A 5,293-nucleotide genomic window follows, 5' to 3' on the forward strand; every position below is an offset into this window, starting at 1 on the left:
GCTAGGTGCCTCCCTACACAGAGCCAGGAGCCAGAGAGGCATTCCTGTGCCTGTGTAGCAGCTGCTGCCAGAAGCTGGTGGGAGGTGGGGTGGGGCTGGGGACAGAATTATAATTACCTGCTCTCAGCAGATCCAGGGGAAGAGCTGTCTCTCCAGGAGGACAAAATCTAGGGCTGATGGGGAAAATGCATCAAGAGTCTGGTAAACGCACGACCTTTGGAAACGTGGCGACTCTGAATACCCAGGCTAACAATGATCACCTAATAGCAATTTCCTGCAAGCCGGTTTCTTTCCACACATCTGGCAGTCTGTCCGCTTTTCTCCGTTGCATACATGATCTGTCATTAGCCCAGGCAGCTCGGGTGATGTGCGATCCAGGATATGGGAGTTAGCATAGTAACTCTTGCATCGCCAAGCCTAGGGGAGCCTCTCAAAGACGTGCCTGGGATGCCAGAAAGGGCTTTTCACTCTAAGGCTCCATCTAACAGACTCACAGGGTTGTTTCGCAGACCTGAGTCTGCACCCCAGCTCTGCCACTCAGTGATCGGCACTTTGAGCAAGGCACCTCACCTGTCCGAGCTTCAGGGGTGGTTGTGTGTGTAACTGAGACTCAGGTGCCTGGGAGGCCACCTCTCCCTAACCTGCAAAGCTCTGCAAAGAAGGGCAGCGTTTCCTTCCCCTCTATTCTGAGCATCGGCAGCTGTGTTACAAGTGAAAGTAAAAGTGTTAGTCGCTCTGTGATGTCTGACTCTTTGAGATACTATGAACTGCAGCCCACCAGGCTCTTCTGTCCATGGGATTCTCCAGGCCAGAATACTGGAGGGGGTTGCCATTCTCTTCTCCAGGGGATCTTCCCGACCCAGGGATTGAACCCCGGTCTCCTGCATTACCACCAGATTCTTTACTGTCTGAGCCACCAGGGAAGTGCTGTGTTGCAAACTACCCCCAAATATAGTGGCATGATGCCAGCAGGTGTCCCCAACCTGCAGGATCTAATCCCTGACACTGAGATGGAGTTGATGTAATAATAATAGACATAAATGCATATTAAATATCATGTGCTTGAATCATCCCAAAACCATCCTCCCAGTCCGTGGAAAAATTGTCTTCCATGAAACCAGTCCCTGGTGCCAAAAAGGCTGAGGACCACATAGACCATAAGAACATTTCTGTTATGTTTACGGATTCTATGGGTCAGGATTCGAACACAGCAACATGGGGCTGGCTTTTCTCTGCCCCACGATGTCTAGCAAGAGGATCCCGGTAGCTGAGGTGACTCACAGCTGGGAGCTGAAAAACAAGGTCTTCAAGAATCCTTTCCAAGACGTTTCCCACTAGGAGTCAAATTATGTCCCTCCCACCCCCGCTCAAAGATATGTTCAAGTCCTAACCCCAAACCTATGAATGTGACCTTATTTGTTAATAGGGTCTTTGAAGGGTGAGCAAGTAATTATGAGGTCATACTGAATTCTGCTGTTGTTGTTAGTTGCTCAGTCCTGTCTGACTCTCTGTGACCCCATGGAAGGTAGCCCGCCAGGCTCCTCTATCCATGGGATTCTCCAGGCAAGAATACTGGAGTGGATTGCCATTTCCTTCTCCAGGGGATCGTCCCAACCCAGGGACTGAACCCATGTCTCCTGCATTGACAGGCAGGTTCTTTGCCACTGAGCCACCAGGGAAGCCCGGTAATGAATTAGGAGGCCCTGATCCAACAACTGGTGTCCTCAGAGAAGAGATGTGGAATAGACACATGGGGAATATGGCCATGTGAAGATGGAAGAAACTGTGTCATTGCCTCTGCAAGTGAGAGGTCACCAGGAGTCACCAGAAGCTGGGAGAGAGGCAAGAAAGGCATTATGGACTGAATGTGTCCCCCCAAGTTCGTATGTGGAAGCCCTAGCCCCCAATGTGGCTGTATTTGGAGATGGGGCCTCTAAGGAGGCAATTAAGGTTAAATGAGGTCATAAGGATGGGGCCCTGATTTCATAGGATTAGTGTCCTTATAAGAAGAGACAGTAGGACTTCCCCAGTGGTCCAGTGGTGAAGACTTCACCTTCCAAAGTAGGGGGTTGTGGGTTCGATCCTTGGTTGGGGAGCTAAGATGACACGTGCCTTGTGGCCAAAAACCCCAAACATAACACAGATAAAAATGGCCCACATCAAAAAAACAAAACCAGAAGAAGAGAGACACCAGAGAGCATTCTCCCTCTCTCTCTCCTCACACACTCAAGAAGTCACATGAGGACGCAGTGAGCAAGTGGCTGCCTGCAGCCCAAGGGGAGATTCCTCACCAGAGCCCAGCCACGCTGGCACCTGCATCTTGGACTTCTGGCCTCCAGAGCTGTTAGAAAACAGATTTCTGTTGTTTAAGCCACTCAATCTATGCTATTTTGTTATGGCAGTTCAAGCTAATACAGGAGGATTCTTCCTGAAAGCCTTCAGGGAGAACTCAGCCCTACTGACACCTTGATTTTGGACTTCTGGCCCCTAGGACTGTGAGAAAATGGATTCATTTCGTTTTAAGCCATGAAATTTGTGAAAATTTGTTACAGCAGCCATAAATATTAATACATTTCCATTTGCAGGGCCTGGCCGGACGGTGAACAATCAATCAAGCTGAACCTATTCACCAAAGGGTCTCACCCGCCCCCCTAACGTGTCTGGTGTTAGGCAGAATGAACTACATACAATATAAGAAATAATATAGTAGACCTTCGTACAATGCAGGGGTTGGGGGGCACCGATCCTCCGCACAATCAAAAATTCAAATATAACTTTACAGTCTGTAGATTCAAACAACCACGGATTGTGTCATACCACAGTACTTATTTAGTGGAAAAAAATGCTTCTATAAGTTGACGTATGATGTACAGTTCAAACCCATGTTCAAGGATCAACTGTAATAGTCTAAAAGTACCGTGGCTATATATTGACTGCTCACAGCATGCAAAGGACGGTGCTAACTGCTTTACAAGCATCATCCAGTTTTTCCCTTGCAAATATGGACAAATTCAGTGTGAGTTGCTGATGAAAACTAGCAGCTGCTCCTGCCAACAAGCACTTCAACCTGGTGGGGGAGTCACAAGTGCTCTGATGGGGAGACCTGAGAGGACTGGGCAGGCCCACAGACTCATCAACATGAACTGGCAGAGGAGGAATCAGGGAAGGCTGCCAGAAAGAGGTGACCCGCAAGCAGGGTTGCCACTCTGCCATAACTTAGTGTAGGGAGGGCCCTCAGGGCAGATCTGTTTTGGGCTTCATGAATGAGGAAGGGACAAAGTATCAGGGACCAAGGACTCCTCAGCTTCCTGCTTAAGGGTGCCAGAAACTGCTCTATAACACTTCCCCTTACATTCCACTGCCTTAATCCCATTGGTTTAACCCCATGACTTCGCTCTACTGCAAGGGAGGCTGGGAAATAGTTTTTAATTTAGAGGACTTTCCTGGCGGTGCTAGTGGTTAAGACTCCATGTTTCCACTGCAGGGGGCACAGGTTCAATCCCTGGTTGGGGAACTAAGGTCCCCCATGCGGCCTGGTGTGGCCAAAAAAATAAAGGATGAGAAGAAAAAAATAACACACACACACACACACAAACTGAGGGAGAGGCATGTGCCCAGCAAAATATTATACAACTATGGGAAAAAGATGAGAATGGATACTGTCCATGCCTTGGGGCGCAAAAGTTAACAGGGTCCAGATAGAAGAGTTTGAACTTGACCCTGAGGATTGTTAGGAATCCTGCAATGACGGGAATTCCCTCAACATCACAGTGAGGGACCCAGACCCTCAGCGGCTCTCCAGCTCCCTAACACATCCCATTCCTCTTTCTTTCCCTCTTTCATTCAACAAATTGAACTTTCTGAGCAGTTCCAATGTTCCAGGAAGGCCTAGGTGGGAAGAGATGGTTATTTCAAATAGGATGGTCAGGGAAGATCTCGCTGAGAAGAGGATGCCTGATCACAAGCCCAAAGGAGGTGAGGGAATGGGGCAGGGCAGATGGGTGTCCTGGGGAGATGTACCTTCAGTGAGCAGAACAGTCAGTGCAAAGCACGTGAAGGGGAACACAACTGATCAGGGTGGCTGGAAGGGAGCAGAGTTGGGTGTGAGATGGGATCTCTGCCCAAGGTACGGGCCTCCAGGGGTTTCAACAGAGGACAGATGTGATCTGGCTTTTGTTTTTAGAAGATGACTCTGCCTGCGTTGGGGGCTTCCCAGTGACTCAGGCAGTAAAGAATCCACCTGCAATGCAGGAGAGCCAGGTTCAATCCCTCAGTCGGGAAGATCCCCTGAAGAAGGGAATGTCAACCCACTCCAGTTTTCTTGCCTGGAGAATCCTCATGGACAGAGGAGTCTGGTGGGCTACACAGTCCATGGGGTCACACAGAATGGAACACGACTGAGTGGCTAACACTTCCACTTTCTGCCTGCTCTATTCTCACAAGTTTTTTAATAAAACAATAACTCCAGAGGTGTCTGTGCCACCTTCCTCAGTGACCTTCCCTCTTTCATTCAGCAAATTGAACTTTTTGAGCAGCTCCGATGTGCCAGGAGTGCCTGAATGCCTTCCACCCAGACATTCCCTGAGAACAACCCAATCAAGACTAGAATGGGGTCTCAAGATGCACAGACAACTCTTCATGTACTGTTCCGGGGAGTTCAGGAAACAATCTGTTTCCTTTGAGAATATTTATGTTGTTTGGTCACCCTATTAACGCCACACCAGTTTTATCCATAAAACTTACGTTAATGCTCCATAAGTGAAGTAAAAGTGTTAGTCGCTCAGTTGTGTCTGACTCTTTGCAACCCCATGAATGGTAACCCGCCAGACTCCTCTCTCCATGGGATTTCCCAAGCAAGAATACTGGGGTGTGTTGCCATGCCCTGTTTCAGGAGATCTTCCCCATCCAGGGATGGAACTTGGGTCTCCTGCATTGCAGGCAGATTCTTTACCATCTGAGACATGGGGGAAGCTCAAGAATTACACATGTGTGCACTCTTTACATATGTGGTCCTATGTGCTTGGAAATTTACTGAATATGCAACAGCTGTATTGGATTTCATTTCCTACTAGATGCCAATTAACACGGAGGTTCTTCACTCACCTGATGTTGGAGACTTGATGGGTGGATGAATGAATGAAATGAGTACCAGCTATTGTATTAATGAGTACTAAGAGCAAGATGACACCACACTTATGGCAGAAAGCGAAGAAGAACTAAAGAGCCTCTTGATAAAAGTGAAAGAGGAAAGTGAAAAAGTTGGCTTAAAACTCAACATTCAGAAAACTAAGAT

General features: G+C 48.2%; 1 long non-coding RNA gene across 1 annotated transcript in view; it reads right to left on the reverse strand.

The window, feature by feature from the left end:
- The window catches only part of LOC104988944, a 7,026-nt gene that overhangs the window by 485 nt on the left and 1,248 nt on the right, over positions 1–5,293 (reverse strand). Inside the window, exon 2 of the long non-coding RNA XR_825305.1 lies at positions 118–173. This is a non-coding gene — a long non-coding RNA (uncharacterized LOC104988944). The remainder of the gene's footprint in view (positions 1–117; positions 174–5,293) is intronic.

Source organism: Bison bison, unplaced genomic scaffold, assembly GCF_000754665.1.
Source record: "Bison bison bison isolate TAMUID 2011002044 unplaced genomic scaffold, Bison_UMD1.0 scf7180017864144, whole genome shotgun sequence".
Classification (NCBI taxonomy): Eukaryota; Metazoa; Chordata; class Mammalia; order Artiodactyla; family Bovidae; genus Bison; species Bison bison.